The sequence below is a fragment of the Saimiri boliviensis genome, chromosome 8, assembly GCF_048565385.1.
Source record: "Saimiri boliviensis isolate mSaiBol1 chromosome 8, mSaiBol1.pri, whole genome shotgun sequence".
NCBI lineage: Eukaryota > Metazoa > Chordata > Mammalia > Primates > Cebidae > Saimiri > Saimiri boliviensis.
The window spans coordinates 59282579-59309671 of NC_133456.1; the positions used below are offsets into that span (position 1 = coordinate 59282579).

Here is a 27093-nt window from a genome sequence, read left to right on the forward strand (position 1 = left end):
GAAAGAAACTGAGAGACTTTTAGATGGAATTGTGTATAAAGAAAATAGAAAACCACCATTTGCATATAACTATGAAGCTCCCCCAAGAAAATTATCTAAAGGGTGGCTTGTAAGCTTTTAGATTCAAATTCTTTTCTGATGAATTCCATTCGTTTTAATGTGATCAAATGTTTTTGATGATCAAGCTGATTTAGGAATTTCTGTAAGGAGCGCTCCTTCATCTGACTTGCATCTTGCTGAATGAGCCTAGGAAGTGGGTAAATCTCTCCCAGCTGCTTCTACTGTGCATTTTATCCATATGCTGACAGGGAGGGTTTTGCTGGTATAATTAGCCTCATTTGACACAGAGAAGATTTAGATGTGCTTTCTCTTAATGATGTTCCACTGCTGCTACCTCAACAGCTTCTAACATCAGAATCCAGCTACAATATCAAAAGAATGTAGCTAGCTGTAGGATAATTGATGGACTATCAGAGCCAGATAGGGCATCACAGATTATCTGGCTTTGAATCAGATTCTTCAGGGGAAGTTATTAAGTATATTGTCTCTTTGGACCCCACCCAGAAGCAATGCAGGACCGGACCCAGGAATCTGTATTTTGTTGTTGTTGAAAGCTCTCCAGGTGATTCTGATGAGTAACTAAATGTGAGAATCACAGAGCTACTGCAAGCCACTAGTTTTACAGATCAGGCTCAGCAAGCTTAAGACACATTGCACTCATTTATTTATTACGCAGTATTTGCCAAGTACCTGGTTGTGCCACGCGCTGTGCTAGGCACTAGGACTACAAGAAGGGTCAAGATAAAGTCACTTTCCAGTGATGTAAACAAATAAATAATTGCTGGCTGCATCAAATGCTGTGAAAGGAGATGAACACTGCGTTTCAGAGAATCACAGGGAGACCTACCTTGGTTAGGAAAGTCAGGAAAAGCCTCTCTGAGGAGGTAACACCTAATGGATGAAATCAGCCATAGAAAAGGAGGGAACGGCAATCTACCTAGAGGGAACAAAGTGCAAAGTCCTTCAGATGGGCAGATCTTGGGCTGCTCTAGGCGGTGACCCAACACATGACTGAACTCTGTTGTACAAGGAGGACGCAAGGATAGGAACATAGGCGGGGGCTAGATCAGGTAAGTCTTTATGACCTGGAGTCAGTTGGATTTCATTCTAAGCATCACTGGAAACCACTGGAGAGTTTTAAGCACAGGAGTAAGAGGTGATTTACTTTTCTAAAAGATCACGTTGGCTGCTGGCTGGAAAATGGACAGGCATTAGGGAACAGGCAAGAATAAAATCAGGAGAATTAGTGAAGACCCCAGTCTCCTGACAGCTCTTAACACGCGAGGCCATTTCAGTGTTTAGATGATCTCAGACACCCTGAACATTTTGTTTTGTCAAACACAAATAAGGCTTATTAAGTGTGCTGAGGAAATTCCGATGTTTCTTTCTACAGTTCTGATCTTCACTGATTACAGTGTTTTGCCACATCTCCATATACCCTGCTTCACACACCTACCCCTGGCAAGGAGTATACCAAATTTTAATGACAGAGAAAAAGCCCATGCCAAATAATAATAACTTCTGGCTAATTCTACAATTGAGAAATTCTAACACAATATTTTAAAATAAACTAGAAAAAAGAGTTGCATACATCATAACTGATCTCTGGTGAAAGATTGACACTGGTTCATAGTAATAATGTACATTTGTATAGAAAAATTATATACATTTTTCTAGCATATATATGCATTACATATACATATGCATTATACATATGCATTACATATACATGTATTACATACATATGCATTATATATATATGCATTACATATACATGCATTACATACAGATGCATTCATACATATGCATTACATATACATGCATTACATACATATGCATTACATATACATACATATGCATTATATACATGTGCATTACATATATATATACGCATTACATATATATATATGCATTACATATATATATATAATGCATAAAAATGTCCTGGCAGGGCAGGATCCACAAGAATGCGTATGTTCTTAAAGTGTGGTTATCTGGAGTGGGGAGGGGAAGTGAGGGGCTAGAAGACAGGTTTAGGAGGGAGTTTCCACTGAATACTTTTTTTTGAGACACAGTTTCACTTTGTCACCCAGGCTGGAGTGCAGTGGCACAAACATGGCTCACTGTAGCCTTTAACTTCTGGACTCAAGTGATCCTTCTTCACTACACCCCCAGGTAGCTCAGTCTATAGGAACAAGCCTTTACTCTGGGTTAACATTTTTTTTTTTTTTAGACACATGTTTTTGCCATGTTGCCCTGGCTGGTCTCAAACTCCTGAGCTGAAGCAATCTGTCTGCTTCAACCTCCCAAAGTGCTAGAATTATAGGCATGAGCCACCACGCCTGGCCTGAATACTCCTCTGTATTTTGAAAAAACGGCTGTCTCTTCTGTTGTACTAGCCTACAGATTTCCTCATCTTTTGCTCAAGTTGAATTAGGACTTTTTACGACTTGCAGCGTGAAGGAGTTCTAATATACTCTTCCACTTAAGTCCCTTCAGTGATTTTCTATAGCCTAAGGATGAATCTGAATTTCCTGACATGGCCTCAAGATCTAGCCTGTGCTTCCTTTCTGAATTGTGTTTCTCTGTCCCTATCTCATGCTTTCTATTTCAAATACAACCAATTTGAGGGCCCCAAGGGATGAAACTCCCTGTCATGTCCAAGTTTTATGCAGCATCTTCCAGTTCTGAAGTTCCCTCCTCTAGGAGGTCCTCCCTGACCTTGAAAACTGAGCTAGGTGTTCCTCTGATGTCCTTGCCTAGAGCTGGGCACTTATCCCCATGGTGTTGCCCTTGCCATTTCACTGACCCATATTTCCCCTAGGGACTGTAACTCTGTGAAAACAAGATTGTTCATCATGGCATCAGTGGCACCTAGCATACTTTTTTAGTGATATAAATTTTTTGCAGCTAATCTCTTAATTTTTTAACCACAGAAATATCCAAACTCTGCAAAATGGTGGACATTTCAAAACATCTGAAATCTGCTTCATTTGGTCTTTGTATCTGAAAACCTGAAGTAATAACTTGAAGTCAGTAAAGAAAGATGCTTCAAAGATAAGACTTGGGAGTCAGACTGGATCCAAATCCTGGTTGTGCCATTGACTGGGAACACCAGGACGTTCCTTCTCCCTCCTGTGCCTCATTGGCTCTGTATGAATAGTGGAAAAGCAGTTTAATTCAGTTGGTTAAGCACAGCTTCAGACTCAGTATGTCTTGTTTCAGATACCAACTCTGCCATGCCTTAACTGTGCCCTTTGGGACAAGTCAACTTCTTCCTTCTCGGTTACCTCATCTGTAAATATAAGATAATAAACATATCTACTTTATAGAATTTTTTTAAAAAACAAAACCTAAGTGACAATCTATGGTAAACTCTTGATAAACATAATTATACTTTCACAAGTAAATTGTGTCACTCTTTTCTGCCTAGAAAGTACCTGATATCTAACAAATATTTTTTCATGACTGAAAAATGAATGATTTTTCCATTTTACTCTTTCTAAAACAGCAAATTTATGCACAAAAATGTTTAAAGGTTAATACATTTATGAAAAGTTCTGATAATAAGAGGAAGCACTTCTTTCTTGTATCCATTTATTTTTTCATTCTACATTCATTCAGGATGCAAAGGCTGTGGATAAGCCATTCCATCTCTTCCTCAGCTTCAAACCACTGGCTATAAATTGACACAACTATAAATGGTTTCCAAATGTCATTAAATAAATCAGTTCTGTCCTGTTTGTGGCATGCTATTTTCTTGTGCAATTCCATCTGGATTGCCAAGGTTCTGCCCACTGTCTGCAAATTGCCTGAAGATTTTGTGAGTGTGATATAAACGCCTAGCTCTCTCCTCAAATTTCCCTGACCCATGGCTGCAGGGCCTCAGGATGGGCTCTGAAATGTATGAGGCAAGTGCTTCTCTAAAGTTAAGACACCCAGCCTGCCTTGCCTTCACCAGACCCCAGGGTAGTTTGAATTACAAGAGGATATGTATTATTTTACCTTAATTGTTTTGTAAGCCCAAAATTTTGTAATCTCAAAATTCTTAAGTTAGTTTTATTTGGTTGAGTTTCAAAGATAGATCAACTCTATATATTTCTGAAAGGTGTGAGGATGTTGCTTCAGTGATGCTTATATAGCTGTTATACTAAACAGTACTGCTAATACTGTTACTGCTGTAATCACCACTACTGGTACACCAATTATTACTACAGCCTCTGCTACTGAAACTGCAACTGTTACCACAACTACCATTGCTGCTGCTGCTACAATTATTAATATCATTATGATATTCTTCCTGCTGCTACTACTATTAATTTTACAGTTACACTGCTAACATTTATTGATCACTTAACATTGCTAAGCTTGTGATAAGTGCTTTATACATGACATATCAATTTCTTCACACAACAACCTTAAAAGATGGATACTTTTTTTTAAAAATCGAGACAGAGTCTCACTCAATCACCCAGGCTGGAGTGCAATGGTGCAATCTTGGCTCACTGCAACCTCCACCTTCCAGATTCAAGCAATTCTCCTGTCTCAGCCGGCTAAGTAGCTGGGATTACAGGCAACCCCCATCATGCCCAGCTAATTTTTGTATTTTTGCAGAGATGGGGTTTCACCACATTGGCCAGGCTGGTTTCAAATTCCTGACCTCTGCTGATCCACCCACTTCAGCCTCCCAAATTGATGAGATTATGGTACGAGCCACTGAACATGGTGGAAAGATGGATACTTTTGTTAACCTTCTTTCATAGATACCAAAACTGAGGCCTAGGCATTTGAACTGAAGACAGCCTCTGAAAGTCAAGGCTCTTAATCAGTGTCCTCTATTGCTTCCTTAGTTTAGCAGACATGGCAGTCACACACCTAAAAGGCTGGAATTACAAAGCACAGAAAGCAATTGCTCTTGTTGGTGCAAATAAAAATGGTGAAGACTGGCAGAATTTGAGGAATCAGCAGCAGAAATGCTACTGTCATCAGATACTTATTGAGAATGTTGAGACATTGTAAATATTATTGGATCACATCAGTCTGGAGGGGAGGGGAGGGAAGGGGAGAGGGAGCTGTGAGCTTGGTTAATCAAAAAGACTTAATATGCCAATGAGAATTACCAATTTCTAAACCAAAAATAATAGCCTTTTTTGAACTGATGACCACAAAAAGCTTTTTTCCTGTGGTACATATGACGAATATTCCTTAGAACACATTTTCTGAATGTTGATCTAAGTCAAATGAAATAAAGAAAACAATATATATATATATTATATGCTTACATAGAAAAAAATTAGAAGGAAATACTCTAAAATGTTACAACTCCAGCTGGAGGAATTACCAGTGATTTTTATTTTTTGATCAAACCATTTTTGTATTTCCATAGAACAAATAAATGCCACTTGCATTTTAAAGCACAGAAAATAACTGCAAATAATCTTTAAGTTGATTTCAGGATAACTGCTTTAATTTTTCTACTCACTTGGGCTATGAGCAACATACTAAAACAGGTGAAAAATAAATGCTAGTTTGATCAGATTTGCAGAACAAAATACTGAAACCTTTAATTCTCTGGCATCTTTTAAAACAACCCTGATATGGTTTGGCTGTGTCCCCAACCAAATCTCATCTTGAATTGTAATCTCCATGTATCTAAGGAGGGGTCTATTGAAAGGTGATTGAATCATGGGGCAAACTACCCCTTATAGTTCTTGTGATAGTGAGTTCTCCAGAGATCTGGTCTGAAAGTGCGTGGCACTTCCCCCCACACCCATCTCCCCACCTTCTCTGCCACAGTAAGATGTGCTTGCGACCCTTTCACCTTCTGCCCTGAGTTTCCTGAGGCCTCCCAGTCATGCTTCCTGTACAGCCTGGGAAACGGAGTCAATTAAACCTCTTTTCTTCATAAATTACCTAGTCTCAGGTAGCTCTTTATATTATAGCAATGTGAGAACTAATACAAATGCATTCATATTTTTCTATGACATTACTAAAAACTGCAGGCAAACATCAAGTCTTTTTGAATATCTCAAAAATAAAGCATTTCCCAATTACTTTAACAAGAGTCCACCTTGCCAAAGACAAAGATACAAAAATGTTTTTAAACTAGCAAATCTATGATTTCCTGAATGTTGTCCCCAACACATTTTACCACACAAATTGATTTCTTCAATCAAGCTGGGGAATTAACGGGAATTTACACTTACTTAAAACGCAGTGTGGTTACACCACACTGTGAACGTACTTAAAGTCACCCACTGAACTGTACTCTTAAAAATTACTCGGTAATTTTATGTGTGTATATATATATGTGTGTGTATATATACATATACATACACACACACACACACACACACACCCCTCTTTTTTTTTTTTTTTTTTTTTTTTTTGTGATGGAGTCTTGCTCTGTCTTCCAGGCTGGAGTGCAGTGGCACGACCTTGGCTCACTGCAAACTCCGCCTCCTGGGTTCGAGAGATACTCCTACTTCAGCCTCCCGAGTAGGTGGGATTACAGGTACACACCACCACACCCAGCTAATTTTGATATTTTTAGTAGAGACAGGGTTTCTTCATGTTGGCCAGGCTGGTCACAAACTCCTGACCTCAGGTGTTTCACCTGCCTCAGCCTCCCAAAGTGCTGGGATTATGGGCATGAGCCACTGCACCTGGCCTGTTGTATGTATATTTTAAACCGTATTTCCTTAAAAGCAAGAGTAATAAAATATATTTAGGTAAAATATTTTATTTTGAATGATCCTCTCAACTTCAGGAATTTAAAAGTGTATTCATAGTATTGCTCATGTGACAATGCTGAAAACTACCTAAATGCCTAACAATAGGGTACAATTTTATTTCTGCAGTCTAATGTTGCACAAAACCTAGTTTAACAATTTACGCAGAGCTATGGAATAGTGCCTATAATTTATTAAGTGAAAAGTGCTTGCTATTGAGTGGCGTATTTTGTTACAAAATTTTAAAAACATAAAAACATAATCCACGTATGTTGTATATAAGCACAGAAAAAAATCTGACAGAATATATATCAATATGGAACAGTCATTTTTTTCTTAAATATTCCCAAGTCATTTGATTATTTTGCTAATGTCGATAGGATTTTATGATCAGAGAAAACTTTGACAATATTTTCAGTGTGTTGGTATAGAGGTAATATCATCATGGAGACCATTTTATGTTATTAAAATGTAGGACATTCTGTACTGGGATTAGCATGGTAGGAGGCCTAGAAGCCTCCTTTGTTTTATTCTCTTTAAAGGAAAACTTAAGAATAGAGAGAAAAAAATTTTAAGAAGACAACAATAAGTATGTGGGTCAAGGAGTTGAATTATATGGGGAAATAACTGTAATTAATAAAAATCAGTATTTTGAATGTTGTTTGACTTTAGAATAAACCAACCTATAGACTTAGATGAACTTTAATCATTTTTAGTATGTTAAGATAAAGTATAATTTTAATCTAATAATTAGTGATAATAGGTAAATATGAAAAAATAAATTTAAGATATTAGAATTAAACAATATAGTTCATTGAAATAAAACATGCAATGAATGAAAAATGAGTGAGATTTTGAATTGGAACACAGAACTGAGATGTCCAGAATGCAGAGGAGAATCAAAAGGATGAAAGGTTGATTGAGGTACAGAGAATGATTCTAGGGCTCCCACATGTTTAAAGAAAGAATTCCAGAATAAGAGAGTGGAGGCAATGTTGAAGAAGCAACATGTAAAGAGAAATTATTTCTAATTTTCCGGAACTGAAATCCTTAGAGTGAAAGTATTTTCCAAATACTGAGCAAAATAAAAATGAAAACATCTTAAACCAACTGCAGTTTAAAAAAATTTGTACCTAGCCATACTTATATAACTTGTAGTAAAACTAGAGAATTTCAAAGACACTACCAGAGAGAAAACATATTATCTACAGAATAAGAAAAATCTGAGTGACAACAGATTTTGGGGGATATAGGGGGATGGCTTATCCCCAATAATAGATGAAAAAAGGCAGTGGAATAATATAAACACAGGCCTGGGCAAGAGAAGCTCCAAGTTCAGGACAGTGGCCTCTCTGGGCAGAGAAAGAGGAGATTCAAAGGAAGAGGGAATCAAGGGTCCAACTATAACTGCAATATTCGATTTATTTAAAACAATTGTTTGAGGCTGGGTATGGTGGGTCATGCATGTAATCCCAACACTTTGGGAGGCAAAGGCAAGTGGATCACTTGAGGTCAGGAGTTTGAGACCAGCCTGGACAACATGATAAAACCCAATCTCTACTCAAAATACAAAAATTAGCCAAGCATGGTGGTAGGTGCCTGTAATCCTAGCTATTCAGGAGGCCGAGGCAGGAGAATCACTTGAACCTGGGAGATGGAGTTTGCAGTGAGCTGAGATCGCACCACTACACTACAGTCTGGGAGACACTCCATCTCAGAAAAAAAAAAAAAAAAAGTTGAGCACTGTTAGAATATAAATTAATGCAGCCACTATGGAAAACAGCATGGCAATTCTCAAAAAATTACAAATTAAATTATCACATGGTCTAACAATTCCACTGCTGGGTATACATCCGAAAGAATTGAAAGTGGGGTCTGACACATGCACACTTAGGTTCACAGCAACATTATTCACAATAAGCAAGAGGTGGAAGCCAGCCAAATGTCACTCTACAAATAAAAGGAAACAAAAAATGTGCTACATACATGTAATGGAATATTATTCAGACTTAGAACGTAAATTCTGTCACATGCTACAACATGGATGCAGCTTGAGGACGTTAAGTGAAATAAGTCAGTCACAAAAAGACAACTACTATATTATTTCACTTATATGAGGGACCCAGAGTAGTCAACTTCATAGAGACAGGAAGCAGAATGGAGGTTACCAGAGCTTGGGCAAGGAAGAAATCGGGAGTTGTTGTTTAATGAGGACAGAGTTTCAGTTTTGCCAGATGAGAAAGTTCTAAATGTACTTTACCAAAATATACACTTAAAAATGATTAAGATGGCAAATTTCATGTCACGTTGGGCTTTTTAACTGTAATTTTTAAAATATAAAAGATGTAGGCCGGGCGCGGTGGCTCAAGCCTGTAATCCCAGCACTTTGGGAGGCCGAGGCGGGTGGATCGTAAGGTCGAGAGATCGAGACCAACCTGGTCAACATGGTGAAACCCCGTCTCTACTAAAAATACAAAAAATTAGCTGGGCATGGTGGCGCGTGCCTATAATCCCAGCTACTCAGGAGGCTGAGGCAGGAGAATTGCCTGAACCCAGGAGGCGGAGGTTGCGGTGAGCCGAGATTGCGCCATTGCACTCCAGCCTGGGTAACAAGAGCGAAACTCCGTCTCGAAAAAAAAAAAAAAAAAAAAATATATATATATATATATATATATATATATATATATGTATATATATATGTATATATATATATAAAAGATGTTAAATATTAAAAAAATATATGAAACAAATAATCAGATTGACAAAGCTGCATGATATGACTACTAGTCATTATTATATATCTTTCTAGTCATTTTTTTCTGAATTATTTTACAAAATAGTCATTTTTTAGAAAATTGATGGTATTAAGTCCATCAACAGAAGAATGGATAAACAATGTTATACAGATACAAAGGAAGACTACTCAGCAATAAGAACAGATCTTTGCTATAAAAATAAAAACACATTGAGTCAGAAAAGCTAGACACAGAAGTATACATGAGTATGATTCCATTTCTGTGAAAATCAAGGGCAGGCAAAATGAGGCTGGGCACAATGGCTCATGCCTAAAATCCCAGCACTTTGTGAGGTTGAGGCAGGAGTACGGCTTGAGTCCTCGAGTTCAAGACCAGGCTAGGCAACATAGAAAGACCCCATCTCTACAAAAAACAGAAAAATTGGCCTGGTGCAGTGGCGTGTGCCTTGCAGTCCCAGCTATATGGAGGCTGAGGCAGGAGGACTGCTCACACCCAGGAGGCTGAAGCTGCAGTGAGCCATGATCATGCAAAAAAAAAAAAAAAAAAAAAAAAAAAAAGAGCAGGCAAAGTGAAGCCATGAAGTTAGAAATTAAGAGTAGTTGCTCATGGGGAGTGTGGATTGACTGGGAAATTGGCACCGCGGAACATTCTGGGGTGGTAACTACATCTTATTGAGGTGTTAGTTACATACGTGAATACAAAAATCTGTTTTTACACTTAAGAAGTGGGCATTTTGTTCAGTGCAAATTTTGCCTCAATGTATAAATAAATTTTAAAACAAAAGGTGAAGCCCCAAAAATATATATAGGCTATTTACAAGTGGAAAAAAGAGCCGCAACACTGGTGATACCGAACACTTGAGGACACACGGCAAAGGGCACTTCAGCTGATTGAAATGCAAGAAGAAATTTAGATGGCACGATTCTGTTACTCAAGAAGCATTCAAGACATTGGAAAAAAGTCCAGAGCTTCAAGAAACTTTAGAAGAGTAACCTGAAACCATATGCAGTGTTTCAAGAATTTTATCAAATCTCACTAAGGTACAAACAAGCCTCCTCTTCAGTCCCTTTCCAAAGAAATGGCTGAAGAAGATGGTCACTGGAAACAAGTTAATTCTCTCTCTCTTTAAAATAACTTGGCTTTAAGTATATATCATACATGTTCATCAGAAAAAATAGAAAATATAGATAAGCAGAAATTAATAAATTGAAATCACAAGGCAACAGGTAATTATTCTTAACACGTTGCCTGTTCTTCCAGGCCTTTTTTATTTAAATGCTGTAAGTTTTTCTTTTTAAGATGGTTTCTAATCTTGATTTGGCAAATCTCACTTTGCAGAAACCTGTGGCTGTCTTTGTTGGGGAAGATCCAACAACCAAATTGTGTAACTACTCATATTTTCTCCTTAGACCGATGGTATAATCTTTTTCTTCCCACAAGAAAACATCTTCAAGTGTAAGGCCGGTTGCCTCGCCAGGAGCTCAGACATGCCCACTTCTGCACTCGGCACCTAGCCCCCCTTGGAAAACCCCTCTGCACTCAACACTAAGCTCTGCACTCGGCACCTAGCCCGCCCTTGGAAAATGCCAACTACTTACCAACAGCAGCCTGCCCCAACCACGCCCTGTTTCCCCACAACCAATCAAATGCCTTCACTCCCTATAAAAACCCCACGCCCAGAAGAGTCAGGCGTGATTTCCCCGGCCTCTTGGCATTTAATTTTCTTGTGCTGGCCTCAGTTTCCTCATTTTAAACTCGGCAATAAACCTTACAGAGAATAACCCTTACAGCAAGTATTTTTTTTTTTTTCTTTTTTTGAGGTAAGGTCTCACTGTAGCCCAAGCTGGAGAGCAATGGCACAATCATAGCCCACTGCATCCTTGACCTCCTGGGTTGAAGCAATCCCCCTACATCAGCCTCCTGAGTAGCCGGAACTACAGGCAAGCACCAACACGCCTGGCTTGTAGAGATGAGGTCTTGCTATGTGCCTAGGCTGGTCTCAAGCTCTTGGGCCCAAGTGATCCTCTTGCCTTGGCCTCCCAAAAGATTAGGATTACAGGCGTAAGCCACCACATTTAGCTGGTATGATCTTAAAATACTTTTTACATTTTCTCTTTTTCTAAGGATGAGTCAATTGTCATCTAAGAGAAATTAAATTTGACTTAGAATGTTTTCTGTAATTTTAAGGGAGAAGTATTTCTTCATGAATGTTGTTTCCTGCGACTATAAAATTACTGATACCTATACTTCTATATGAAACATGGCTACAAACTGCTATAGAACATGACATTAAAAAATGAATACAACTTTGGGAGGCCAAGGCAGGCAGATCACAAGGTCAAGAGATCGAGACCATTCTGGCCAACATGGTGAAACCCCGTCTCTACTAAAAATACAAAAATTAGCTGGGCGTGGTGGTGGGCACCTGTAGTCCCAGCTACTCAGGAGGCTGAGGCAGGAGAATTGCTTGAACCTGGGAGGCAGAGGTTGCAGTGAGCCCAGATCACGCCACTGTACTCCAGCCTGGCACCTGAGCGAGACTCTGTCTCAAAAAAATAAAAATAAATAAATAAAATGAATACACCAGAGTTTACAAACCCAAATGTGCCTATTCCCTTCTGTAGTCTTTAGATGTGCAATTATCCAAATGTTCCTGCCAGTTCATCCAACCATCTACACAATGCCTCTCTGAGAGCTGCCTTCAGACTGTGGAGGATTCTGTTAAATATTCTCAATCAGGCTGCTCTTCATTAGAATGTGAGCTATGTAAGATCAAAGGCTGTGTCTGCCTCATTTACTTTGTTATCCCCAGTGCCTAGAAAAGATGAAAAAGGGCTCAAAACTGACGTGTTGAGTGAATGAATGAATTAATGGTAATAAATTTTCATTTAGTAAGGTTGTTATTGAAATAATTTGAAGTCTCTCAAGATTATCCTTCTTCTCCCTCCCTCTCTGTCTCTTCCCTCTTTCTACTGTGATTGGGGGTTTAGGGTGATATGTAGCAGGTTTGGGAAGGTAGGCAATAGCAATGTCTAATGTAAAGCCTTATGGAACATGATAAAGGGGTTTATATTCTATTCTGAATGCAATTGAAAGCTACTGCAAGAGAATTTCATGGGAATTAAATGAATTTTTAAGTTAGTTATTAATTTATTTTTTGAGACAGGGTCTTACACTCTGTCACTCAGGCTGTAGTTGTACTGGTGTAAACATGGCTCATTATAGCCTTGACCTCCCATGCTCACATGATCCTCCTGCCTCAGCCTCCTGTGTAGCTGGGAACACAGGTGTGTACCACCATGCCTGGCTGATTTGGGTTTTTAAAAGAATCCCTGTGACTGCATGAAGAGAATGGATTTTGTGAGGATAGAAGTAGAAGGAGGGAGACATTTAGGAAGTTCCTGTGGAAATCCAGACAACAGAAGGTGGCAACATGGACTAGAGAGGTCACAACAGCAAAGGTGAGAAGTGGATTGTTTCTGGATGTATTTTGGTGGTAGAACACACAGGGCTCCAGGAATCTAGTTAGCAGGAACTAATTGAAGGGTGACTTCTACATGCCTTACGGAGATGAAGGTTGCTAGGGAAAGGGTGCTAAGTGAAAATACATAAACTGCTTGCCTTTTGTAAGTGCTTGAGGTTATTCTGCCCAGTCTGCTGCCACTGGGCTGTGTGGTCCTCCTGTCAAGCCACTACCACTGGACTCTCTCCCCAGTATGTAACCCCCCCAATAAAACCCCATGTCTCTTTTGCTGGCATTGGGCCTCTTCTTCAGTCTCTTGAACCTAATCCCACCCCCAATGGGGTACACAGGGAATCAACACAACACAGAAGAAGGAAGAGCTACTGGATTGACAAAAATACAACATGTTTTCTACATGCATGCTAAGTTTATAATCACCATATCAATTCTTTGTAGAAAAATATCCCAGCATATCACATTATTGAACACATTAATTCTAGCTATAAAACATTAAAGCATACAAGCAAAGTAACAGTATAAAAATTAAAATTTTTATAAAATTAAAAATATAAAAAATTAAAATATCAACTCCAGAGCTTCTGCACAGCAAAAGAAACAATCAGTAGACTGAATCAGCAACCAACAGAATGGGAAAACATTTTTGCAATCTACCCATCTGACAAAGGGCTAATATCCAGAATCTACAAACAACTAAAACAGATTTACAAGAAAAAACAAACAAGCCCATTCAAAAGTGGGCAAAGGATCTGAACAGTCACTTTTCAAAAGAAGACGTATATGAGGCCAACAAACATATGAAAAAATGCTCATCATCACTGGTCATTAGAGAAATGCAAATCAAAACTACACTCACCATCTCACTCCAGTTAGAATGGTGATCATTAAAAAATCCAGAGACAACAGATGCTGGAGAGGATGTGGAGAAATAGGAACACTTTTACACTGTTGGTGGGAGTGTAAATTAGTTCAACCATTGTGGAAGACAGTGTGGTGATTCCTCAAGGACTTAGAAATAGAAATTCCATTTGACCCAGCAATCCCATTACTGGGTATATATCCAAAGGAGTATAAATCATTCTATTATATGGACACATGCACACAAATGTTCACTGCAGCACTGTTTACAATAGCAAAGACTTGGAACCCACCCGAATGCCCATCAATGATAGACTGGACAGGGAAAATGTAGCACATATACACCATGGAATACTATGCAGCCATAAAAAACAATGAGTTCATGTCCTTTGTAGGGACATGGATGAAGCTGGAAACCATCATTTTCAGTAAACTGACACAAGAACAGAAAATCAAACACCACATGTTCTCACTCATAGGTGGCTGTTGAACAATGAGAACACAATGGACACAGGGAGGGGAGCATCACACACTGGAGTCTGTTGGGAACTAGGGGAGGGACAGCTGGAGGTGGGGAATTGGGGAGGGATAACATGCGGAGAAATGCCAGATATAGGTGATGTGGAGGAAGGCAGCAAACCACATTGCCATGTGTGTACCTATGCAACAATCCTGCATGTTCTTCACATGTACCCCAGAACCTAAAACACAATAAAAGAATTAGGGTAACCTACATGAGTTCATTATGGTTTCCCATTTACTGATACTCCTAAAATCCGGTGTTTAAATACCACTTTGACAATGAAAGTTAAAAAAAATTAAAATAACAAAATCTAATATATTATCTCATACCTAAGCTCTTCCCAAAATTAAGTTCAAATTGACAAACTTTTCCATATTATTTTAAAAGTTTAAGTCCTTTACATTGTACTTTTTTTTCCCCCAGAACTCAGATGAAAGCTCTAAGCTCAAAGATAAAAGTCACATATTCTCTCTCTCTCTCTCTCTCTCTCTCTCTCTCTCTCTCTCTCTCAGATTAAGTCTCACTCTGTCACCCAGGTTGGAGTGCAGTGGCACAATTTTGGTTCACTGCAAACTCCACCTCTTGAGTTCAAGTGATTCTTGTGTCTCAGCCTTCTGATTAGCTGGGACTAAGGGCATGCACCATCACACCCGGCTAATTTTGTATTTTTAGTAGACACGGGATTTTCACCATTTTGGCCAGGCTGGTCCCGAACTCCTGGTCTCAAGTGATCCACCAGCCTTGGCTTCCCAAAGTGCTGGGATTACAGGTGTGAGTCACTGCGGCTGGCCAAAAGCCACATTTTCTTTAGGGGATCCCAAGAGTTCCCTTCTCCATCTCCTTCTCTTTCTGTTCTGTACTTGCTTAGCTGCCATAATACATGGCACTTTGTATTCTGCCAATAAATGCAAAGTGGAGGCAGTCCTAAAGTAGTAGACAAATCACTTAGTTGGCCACCAGAAGCCTAAACCCTGTCTCTTATGTGATTCCACAAGCAAATCACTTACCCTCTCCAAATGGAGCTTCCTTTCTGTTAAATGTTGTCAAATGTATATATCCAACAGGTTGCTGTTGGAACCATTGAGAGTATCTATGAAAGCACTTAGAAAATTGTGAAGAACTATCCAAATGCAAGGTATGATTATTAATTTAGACTATTTCAGGATCAGGACTCCTGACCTTTTTACATTTCTTAAAAGGTTATCTGTCTTACCCTCCCTTGTTTATACATTTCTACTAGAATATCATTGATGCCATATTTTTCTGGCTGACCCTAATCTAAATTTCAAAAGGCAGCTTTTAGCACCTCCTCCAAGAAGACTTCTGTGTTCTTTCCCTGTGTTAGGTATTTTCTCTTTAGATTCTCAATAACCTATGCTACCTTTATTAAAACACATGTCATATTATACTATTTCTTAGATAAAAGGACTTCTCTTGTTAACTAGATTTCCTCATGTGTTAGTTCTTCCATTTCATGATTTTGTCTTTCTTTTAAAGTGTTAGTTTTCTAACCTGTTTGATGGTTTCTGTGTGTGCCCGCCTTTGCACTTGAGATTAACTGTTACCGTATTGTGAATGCTAATTATCTCCTTACTGAAGATTGAAGACAGTAATTTTTAGTAACAGCTGTACAGGTGCTATGATTTGCATGTGTCCTGTAAAGTTCATGTGTTGGAAACTTAATTCCCCATGTGACAGTGTTGAGCAATGGCACCTTTGAGAGGCGATCAGGTCATGAGGGCTCTGCTCTCATGAATGGGTTCATATTGTTATTATGGGAATGGATTTGTCATCTTGAGAGTAGGTTTGTTATCAAAGTGAGCTCTGCTCTTTCTTGATTTCTCTTGCCATGTGATGCCTTCTGCCATGTTATAATGCAACAAGGAGGTCCTCACCAGATGTAGCCTCTCAAGATTGGACTTCCAAGCCCCCAGAACCATGAGCCAAATAAATTTCTATTTATAAGTTATCCAGTCTCAAGTATTCTTTTGTAACAGCACAAAACAGACTAAGCCAGTGGGATATGCCAGTAGTTAGTTTTCTGAGTGGTAATGTCCTCAGTTGACATTTTTTCCTTTTGTACAGTATATAAAAAGAAAGATGACATTCTAATAGATGAACAATAACTATTAGTAAAATGATCTAAAGTTGTCTTAGTTATTTTTAGCGTTTTTTTGACAAAAGATTTGTCAATGTCTCAAACATCAGAAAACTTTGTAAGGACAAAGGCTATACCTGTTCTTTATGTATTCACACTGTTCAGTGCACATAGAAAGTAATCAAATATTTTGGTTAAGTGGATGAATTAGTCACTTAGGAAGAAATGGAAGATATGAATAGTAAAAATAATTTGATAAATTTACAAGGTCAATAGGAACACACAAAAAAGCCACGACTCATGTGTTCCCTTCTCTGCCCTGAAGACAGTAGCTTTTCTCAGTTTCTAGTGAGCAATAGAGCACACAGAAGGGGATTTCACCTCCTACTCCATCAGGACACAGATCTCATCACCTTGCAACTGTATGCAGCCTGGAAAGCAACCAGAGTGTCAGTTTACATATCGAGGCTGCTGGAGGTTGTATGACATCTTTTAAACAACTTGAGTCCATAATAACCAATCTTAGTCCAAAACAGCCAATCATACTGTAGCTGGTCTTCAAACTGCAAGCCACAATTAATTCACCTTGTGAACTCTTGTTATTATAAATAAAAATCATGGTATTAGAGGTGAGAAAATGCCACACATGATCAGAAATGAGTTAGAGTCATTCTTTTTCTTCCAGTTTTAAGGCATAGCAAATATGCAGGATTATTTCATAGCCAATCAGTTTCACTGGTTCACATTTCATTTCTCAGCAAATCATTTCACTGGGCCCTAAATGCTTTTTAGCAACACAGTTCCTACTATCTTCAGAATTTCATATTTGAAAACAACTCTTTTCTTCTAAAAGTTCAGACATTTAATCCACTCAGAAAGGAGAAACGATCACAAAACTATTGAGAGAATTAGAATGAGAGATTTATTTGTGGCCACCCCACCATCATCTTTTTCTTTAAAGTCACTGTCTCCCTAATCCTGTGATAAACATCATTCCTTAAGTATTTCAGATACTTCCTGGGTACTATTTTTAAATTAATGAAAGTGTATCATGCTAAGTGCTTCAAAACAAATTTCACACCACTGATTTCTGCTGTTGTTGCTTTTTTCCTGATAAACATCACTAAGTGATCGATTTAATCACCGCTTATTGTCTTCGGTTGCCAAACATTCCCTGACTTTGCTCAGCGAACATTTCCATGTAACAGAAACTGGCCTCCCTTTAAAAAATACTTCTAGGTATGATGGAGCCTTCTAAAATTGAAAAAAAATATTTATCTGTCTCTGTCCGACGCAATCCACTGAAATGCAATCTGGGGATTATAAAGGGTCAGATGTTGCCTTTATAATAACAAACACCCAGCAACTAGAGGAATAAAAGTGAGAGGCTCAAGGAAAGAGGTAAGGCTATGGGGACTCAGAATTTGAATGTTAGTGTAGGGACTAATTTGGGAAGAGATATTCTACTGCAGTTTTTACTAAAACAATTTTTGAGGCTATTTATGTGTAATAGCATATATGTTTTCTATGACTGTGATTTTTCTTTCTTTCAAAATGTATGTTTCAAAAATGAAGAGATAGCATTCCAAAGTTTCATGTAAAAAAAAAATTACTCAAATATTTTATTTAAAGTAAATCTATCTCTTGCATTTATTCTAAAAGATTTTCCATCTTTCTTGGCATTAGATCGTACATAAAAAAGTCACACTTCTCTTGAGAAGCCAAATGCATGTATATAATTTATCAGTTGGTTATTTAAATTAAAATATAATTTTAGTTAGTGCAAAATTAGTTCTTGCCATTAGGTAATATAAATAAACAGTGGAACTACCCAATTGCTACCAAGCCATCTGAATACCTAGCCAAGGCCATGTCAGAGCATGACCTAGCAGAAAATTACAACTACTACCACTGGTTGGGGCTCATGTTACAGATCAGGAATGATAAATACCTGGCACTTCTATTACCGCTCTCTTACATCATGCTAATGGCAGACATTAATAATCAATCATCATACTCTCCCTATGTTTAGAAGCAACCTTAGAATCCTTAACAGAGTCTCACAGTAGGCAGCCACTATCAATCAAGTCAGTGTTTGAGATGAAACCTATATTCATATACACAGAGATCAACAGCAAAAACCAAAGGCTAAGTGCAAGTTTATTCACTGTTAGGGGAGACCACTACACCCTACGGCAAAGCCTTGGATCTGGCTCAGGCTCAAGGACAAAGTGGGAGTCCTCCTTCTTTCTCTCACAGAATCTGCATTCTGTAACACGAGCATTTGGGATCCGTCTGTCGGATGGGGGTTAAGGAAAAGAGAAGTGGGGAAGGAGAGGCGGGGCAGGGAAGAGAATAGTCAAAGGAGAGGGAAGGAATGAGCAGGGCAGGGCAGGCCCTAAGAGAGGCCTTGAATTGGCTTACTGATTTTACCATAACTCCTTACAAATCATAGTACACTCCTTGAGAGTTTACTACACAGTGGGCAGGAGGCACAGTGCTAACCTTGATGTCATCATCTCACTTGGTAATCCCAAAACCCCTCTGAGGAAGTTTATCAGTTAAAAATTGTGTGGGTGGCATAAGAATCAGAATCCCCCTGGGAAATGGATGTTACCTTCAAGGTAGAGCTGGGGTCAGGGGTAATGCGAACTGTCTAGATGACATAGGTGTTAGGGCACGGAGAGGTTCTTACTACTCTAGACCTGAGGGCAGGAGGCAGGAGATCTGTGGAGCCCAGGGAAAGAGCTGCAGCTATAGCAGAGAGCCATCTGGCCAGAGGTGTGGCTTTGGGTAGAGGAATACAGCTACTACTCCACAGCTGAGAATGAGGGAGCTAGAGGGATCTATTCTCCAACCTCTCTCCCATTTCCTGCTAGTTCCTCCCATCGACCAAACTCCTCTGGAAACCAGAGAGCAATGGCCCTTTGATGTGTTTCAAGGCAGCTTTCCCTTGCAATGTAGCAAAAGGGCACAGTCAGAACTGGATCTGGAGGGGCGAGCAGAATATTCAGCACAGGCGGGTGGCAGAAAACCCAAACAACAGTGACTTAACCATACAGGTTTCTATTGAAAAGAGAAGTTACAGCTGCTCAGCAGGGAAGTCGTTAGGAACCCAGCCTCCTGTGAGCTCTCCACTCTCCTCTCATGCTGGAAAGACCTCCTCCAGCCCTGGATACCACACTCACATTCCAGGCAGAAAAAAGGAGGAGAGCAAAAAGCAAATGCCAAGTTAGACCTCAGTCTATCAGGAAAACAATTAGTGTCCCCAGGATACTTATATCTCATCGGCCAGACCCAGGTGATGGGTCCTTTCCTGGCTGCAAAGGGAGCCGGGGGAGGGAAGTATTTTTAACTGAGGTAGGATCATCAGATAAAATACGTAATACCTAATTAAATTTAAATTTCAAATAAATAATAAATCTTCAGTAAATGAGATACACTTTTACTAAAAAATTATTCATAGTTTATTTAAAATACAATTTAACTGTACAGCATGTATTTTTATTTCTAAGTCTGGCTACTCTAAACTGGGCACATTGTCACCCAAACAAAACTGAGGGGTTTACTATGGAAGAAGTGTGGCACAGATATTGACTATGGAATGAGCTGCAGCTGCCACAGATGAGTACCATTATTATTCCCATTTTACAGTTTCAGAAGCCAAGGCTTAGAGCAAGGGAGGAATTTAACCGAGTTATACAGCTAATAAGTGCGGAAGCTGGGATTAGATCCCGGTTAGGTTAAACCCAGTGCTTTTTAGCATTTATATCATCAGCCTCTGTGACTTAGATGATTCAGAACAGCAGAAGAGAAGCCAAGAGCTCTCTAACATGGTGACTGCCCCACCAGTGAAATGTGTTCTAATAGAGGCAAGATTGTCACCATGAAGGTCAGATTGTTGGCAATCAGATTAGCAGTTACGCCTCATAGAGCAGTGGTTCTCCACTGAGGTGAGGCAAGTTTGCCACTCCCCACCCCCAGAGGGGCACTTGCCAATAGCTAGAGACATTTTCAGTTGTTAAAACTGGGGAGAGAGCTATTGGCATCTCAAAGACGAGGCCAGGGATGGTGCTAAATATTCTATAATGCACAAGCCAGTCCCTCACAATAAAGAAGCATCCGATCCAAAATGTCGAGATTCTACAGGAAATAACGAGTAGAATCTGTAGAAGAGTATCCTGCAGTACATATCCCCCAATACAAAGCGAGAGCTTGGACAAAGACCCATATATGAGAATACTTCCCCTAACATCTCTATCATTTTTTTTTAAAGTTTCAACCACTTTATTTTAAATTGTGCCAATAAAAATGCAGGAGACGCAGTCTTCTCATTTTTGCAATATAAGGGAACAAATAGGTTTACAAAATTGCCCACATTACTTTAACATCTTCTAACATTTTTTATAGCACATCTTACTGTAATGTATTTGTTCTTACAGTTCCCACTTGTCTGTAAGATTCTCAGAGGCAAGGAACAATGTCCTCAATTTGTTTCACTGATACAGTGCCTGATATATAGGATGCACTTCCATTTTTAAGCAAAAATAATTTGCTACCTATAATGTAAACCTGAAATTCGTTCTTAATCTTTTAAAAGTAATATTAAAAACCAAAAATTCTCTTATTCTTGGATATAATCCTGAGATCAACTTGGTTGTTTATTAAAACATTAAGCAGTCTGCATAATACTTTTGTTGACAGGCCTAGTTGCTTATTTCCCTAACATCTGTATCTGAGAGTACAACTGATCACATGCTATTTTATGGCTTAGATTTAGACATTTAACAATTCCCATGGCATATAAACAAAAGTAAAGAATATACCAGGAAAATATATTCTGCAGCCAGAGAGACCAGGGCCCTTGCAAGGGACTTTAGAGTTCAAAATTATGAAAACAATTATTACTGCCATGATAGAACTATTTGTTTAAAACAAATAGCAGTATGTGCCCAAGGAATTTAACATCATTTACAGGCATGTGATCCCTAATGACAGGAATACATTTTGAGAAACGTGTCCTTAAGAGATTTCATTGTGTGAACATCATAGAGTGTCCTTATGCAAACCTAGATGGTATGTACTCAGGCTTTAAGGCAGAACCTATTGCTCCCAGGCTACAAACCTGTATAACATACGCCTGTCTTGAACACAGTAGGCAACTGCAACAAAATGGTAAGCATTTGTGTATCTAAACATAGAAAAGGCATAGAAAAAATACAACATTATAATCTTATGGGAACCACCATCCATATGTGGTCCATCATTGACTGAAACATTATTATACAGTTCATGACAATACTTCTTTACTAAAGCCAATCATAAGTAAAAGTAAAGGCCGGGTGTGGTGGCTTCCACCTATAATCCCAGCACTTTGGGAAGCCAAGGCAGGAGGATTGCTTGAGTCCAGGATTTCAAGGCTGCAGTGAACAAACTACAATCATGCTGCTGCACGCTAGCCCGGGTGACAGAGAGCCTGTCTCTAACAAAGTACAAATAATTATTAAAAAGTAGAAGTGGCCGGGTGCGGTGGCTCAAGCCTATAATCCCAGCACTTTGGGAGGCCGAGGCGGGTGGATCACGAGGTCGAGAGATCGAGACCAACCTGGTCAACATGGTGAAACCCCGTCTCTACTAAAAATACAAAAAAAAATTAGCTGGGCATGGTGGTGCGTGCCTATAATCCCAGCTACTCAGGAGGCTGAGGCAGGAGAATTGCCTGAACCCAGGAGGCGGAGGTTGCGGTGAGCCGAGATCGCGCCATTGCACTCCAGCCTGGGTAACAAGAGCGAAACTCCGTCTCAAAAAAAAAAAAAAAAAAAAAAGGTAGAAATATTCCTGACCACCTCTGGGGACACAAAAAAAGGAAAAGAAAAAAGTAGAAGTAAATATGATGCTTAAAATCATATTTTGTCACCAAGGCTAGATTGCAGAGATCACTGCAGCCCCGTCCACATGGGCTCAAATCATCCTTCCACCTCAGCTTCCCAAGTAGCTTGGACTACAGGTGCACACCACTATGCCCGGGTATTTTTTGTATTTTTTGTACAGACAGGTTTTCACCATGTGGCCCAGGCTGTTCTCAAACTACTGGGCTCATGCCATCCTCCTGCCTCAACCTCCCAAAGTCCTGAGATTACAGGCATGAGCCACCACAACTGGCCCGTTTAGATTCTTTTGGATCAACTGCACTGCTACTGTCTTCTCATTATGTTAGATACAAACTTAGAATACCAGAGTACACACAAATTTAATCTTCCCAGACGAGCTTTTTGATTCAAGAACAGTCTGTGTCAGAGAATGATTATTGATAAATGGTCATATATTTGAATTTGCATATGTGCTCCTTTTCACAGATATTTTCAAAGGAATAGTAGTTGCTTTACTAATATCACTAATGATTGGATGAGGGCAAAGAGCTAGATTTAAGCCATTATTCTAATTGTTAAAAATATATTGTTGATCAAAATCTAGTTTGGAGCTATTTTCTTTCTTCTCCAGTGTTTATCTGATTATCTTGCTAGTCTATGCATGGTATCTTTTGACACTCCCCAACACAGACACTAGGCTAAAGATGTTGATATCCCTTGAGATTCTTGACAGATCTCTAGCCCAAACCTTGCACTATTGAGACAGTGCCAGACCTATTACTGGATGTCAAGCCAACAGCTTTTGAAGAGTAGACTGCATCATCATTGCTAGTCTAGCATTATTTATTTATCAAATGTATAAATTACCATTTGATTATCAAGGTGCTTGTGTCAGCTGGAACCAGAATTTTAAGTTTATTAAAGATGTGAGTTCCATGAGGTTTTTCCAAATGGAACTTGAGCCAAAGGATATTGGTTACTTAAGTAACCAAAAGAGACCATTAAGAGACTGGGTTCATTTCTAAAGTGGTCCATTGGCATAATCCCAGGGAGAGGAACCAGCAAGTGTGAATCATTTGCTCTGTTGGGTACTATGCATATGTTTTCCCTGTCTGCTTCTCACAAGAACAACTCCTCATTACCATTTTAAGGATGCAGAAAATGCCCTTGAACATGTAACCTAATAAAGCATCAGTTTATTTATCTACATAACGGGAGTAATAATAGTACCTACCTCATGAGTATGTTGCGATGATTAAATGGGATAAGGCATGCGAAACTAAATTACATGATAGTAATGTAAATACTGTTAGGTCTTGTTGGGTTTTTTGTTTTGTTTTGTTTTTGAGATAGAGTTTTGCTCCATGGAGTGCAGTGGCGTGGTCTTGGCTCACTGCAACCTCTGCCTCCCGGGTTCAAGAAATTCTCCTGCCTCAGCCTCCTGAGTAGCTGGGACTACATGCATGAGCCACCACACCTGACTAATTTTTGTATTTTCAGTAGAGATGGGGTTTCAACATGTTGGCTAGGCCGGTCTCAAACTCCTGACCTCAAGTGATCCACCTGCATTGGCCTCCCAGAGTGCTGGGATTATCAGCATGAGCCACTGCACCTGGTAGGTCTTGTTATTAATTTCTACTAATAAGGCCACAGTGTGAGAAAGTGACTCCAGAGCCTTTCTTCTAAGATTCCAGTAACCTTCAAATAACGACAGTAACAATTTTTTCAGTGTAATCTTTTAACTACAGTAACATACAATAGCAATTAACTACAGTAACATTTTTTTCAGTGCAATTTTTTCATGCAATCTTAGGCCTGCCTCAGATGGACCATACATACACATTGACCTTATATCTCCCATTTTGAACTTACTATTTAATTTCCAGAACTCACCTCCAGCCTCCAAAACAAAAGGAAAAAAAAAAACAAACAAACCCTCAGACCAAGCAACTTGTACATCCTGATCCCTAATCTTAAATCATCCTTTCTTTCAGATTTTAAGAAAACTGATCATTTTAGTCTGATGTGCTTGGATTATAGCAGCATAGGACTCTATTATAGGAAGGATGATCCTTAGCTAGGGTTCCCGGACAGGAAACCTATACTTGGCTGGTGATCTGCAATATGACCACCACCAACTGCTCACTGCTGACTCTGCTCTTGGAAAGTTACCACCCGCTATTGCCTGACACTTGATGGTGATTACAAACGTAATACAAGCATGCACAGCCTAACGCTGTTTCTGTATAAAACATGTACCATGGTAGTCCTGTAATGTTATAATGGAGCTGAAATACACCTAACACCTAGTGACATCATAACTGTCATCATGTCACAGTACAACACATTATCCATGTTTGTGGTGATGCTCGTTTAAACAAACCTACTGTGCTGCTGGTCATATAAAAGTATAGCATATGCAATTTTGTACAGTACATAATACTGGATAATGATATAAACCACTATGTTACTGTTTATATATTTACTATGCTTTTTTCCCATTATTTTAGAGTACATGCCTTCTACTTACTTTTTAAAAAGTTAACTCTAAAACAGCCTGAAGCAGGTCCTTCAAGAGGTATTCCAGAAGCATTGTTGTCACAGGAGATGACAACTCCATGTGTGTTACTGCCCTTGAAGACCTTCCAGCGGGACAAGATGTGGAGGTGAAAGACAGTGATATTTATGATCTTGACCTTGTGTAGGCCTAGGCTAATGTGTATGTTGTGTCTTTGTTTGTGTCCATGTCTTTAACAAAAAAGTTTAAACAGTAACAGAAAAATAAAAAAATTTAACTATATGAAATACTAAAAAAATGGCCACGTGTGGTGTGGTGGCTCATCCCAGCACTTTGGGAGGCCAATGAAGGTGGATCACCTGAGGTCAGGAGTTCGAGACCAGCCTGGTTAACATGATGAAACCCCATCTCTATTAAAAATACAAAAAAATTAGGTATGGTGGTGGGCTCCTGTAATCCCAGCTACTTTGGTGGCTGAGGCAGGAGACTCATTTGAATCCGGGAGGCAGAGGTTGCAATGAGCCAAGATCATGCCATTGCACTCCACCCTGGCCAACAAAAGCAAAACTCCATCTCAACACACACACACACACACACACACACACACACACACACACACACAGAGGTATGTATGTATTATGATGTGTTTTAAGCAAAATGTTATGAGTTAAAAAGTTAAAAATAAAATGTTTTAAAATAAGTTACAATTAGCTAAGATTTATTACTGAAGAAAGAAAAACTTCTGAAATAAACTTTGTATAGTCTAAGTATACAGTATTTATAAAGTCTACATAATGTTCAATAATGTTCTAGGTCTTCACATTCTTTCAGGCCTCACAGAGTTACCAGAGCAACTTCTAGTCCTGCAAGTTCCATTTATAATAAATTCCCTATACAGGTGTTGGGTTCCTATGTTTTTTTTTTTCCCATTGTTTATATATTTTTACTGTACATTTTATGTTTAGATACACAACTGCTTATCATTATATTACAATTGCCTATAATATTCTGGACAGTAACAGCCTGTACAGATTCGTAGCCTAGAAGCACTACAGTATATAGCCTTGCTGTGTAGTAGGCTACACTACCTAGGCTTGTGTAAGTACACCCTTTTTTTAAAAAAGACAGGATCTCACTTCGTTGCCCATGCTGAAGTTCAGGGGTGAGATCATGGCTCACCCTAGCCTTGACTTCCCAGTACACTCTATGATGTTTACAAAATCACTTGATTTTTCAGAATGTATTATCATCCTATTCATTACTGTATATCTCCTTTTTTTCAAATTTAACAAGATAACAGCACACACAGAGTCAGAGGTCCCTTACTTCAGGAAGCCTTCCTTGACTCCATCTATTGGTTTCTCATGCTCAGATGCCTATTGTGTTCTTAATCATATCACTTGGTGCTATGTTACAATTACCTGTCTATGTGACTTCATCCCTGACGAGGCTGTAAACTCCTAGGAGATACATCCTGTGTCTGAGACTGTGGTATTCCCACTGCCTGGCACATTATAGGTAATCAATAAATACTTAATAAGCAAACAAACAACATATGAGAAACCAAGGAAATAAGAATGAATACACGATGCCTTTGGACCCACTTACATGGTCATGGTTGTGATGGAGAGAAAAGGAGAGTTTTAAATGGAGTGGATTGTAGTCCACCTTAAGGAGTAAAGTGGGCTAGAATACCGAGACCTTAAGTATTCAGATGTGGTGATCTAGATAGGAAAGAACCACTTTTTTTTTCCAATTTAAAAATTGCATTAAGAAATAAACCAGAAAATAAAGAAGAAGTGGATAAATTCCAGACACTTACACCCTCCCAAGACTAAACCAGGAAGAAGTTGAATCCTTGAATAGACCAGTAACAAGGTCTGAAGTTGAGGCAGCAATTAATAGCCTACCAACCTAAAAAAGTTGAGGACCAGATATGTTCACAGCAGAATTCTACCAGAGGTAAAAAGAGGAGCTGGTACCATTCCTTCTGAAACTATTCCAAACAATACAAAAAGAGGGAATCTCCCCTCACTCATTTTATGAGACCAACATCATCCTGTTACCCAAAATTGGCAGAGACACAACTAAAAAAAAATTTGAGGCCAATATCCATGATGAACATTGATATGAAAATCCTCAATAAAATACTGGAAAACCAAATCCAGCAGCACATCAAGAAGCTTATCTACCATGAC

At 39.0% G+C, this 27093-nt stretch overlaps 1 protein-coding gene and 1 long non-coding RNA gene across 3 annotated transcripts in view; one reads left to right on the forward strand and one right to left on the reverse strand.

The window, feature by feature from the left end:
* LMOD3 (leiomodin 3) overlaps nt 1-27093 on the reverse strand; it is a 61437-nt gene that overhangs the window by 21429 nt on the left and 12915 nt on the right. The gene's annotated exons all lie outside the window — the stretch shown is intronic.
* LOC141585258 (uncharacterized) lies at nt 17843-25174 on the forward strand. Its single transcript, XR_012518654.1, has 3 exons — nt 17843-17908; nt 23878-23992; nt 24888-25174. It is a non-coding gene; the product is annotated as an uncharacterized LOC141585258 (long non-coding RNA).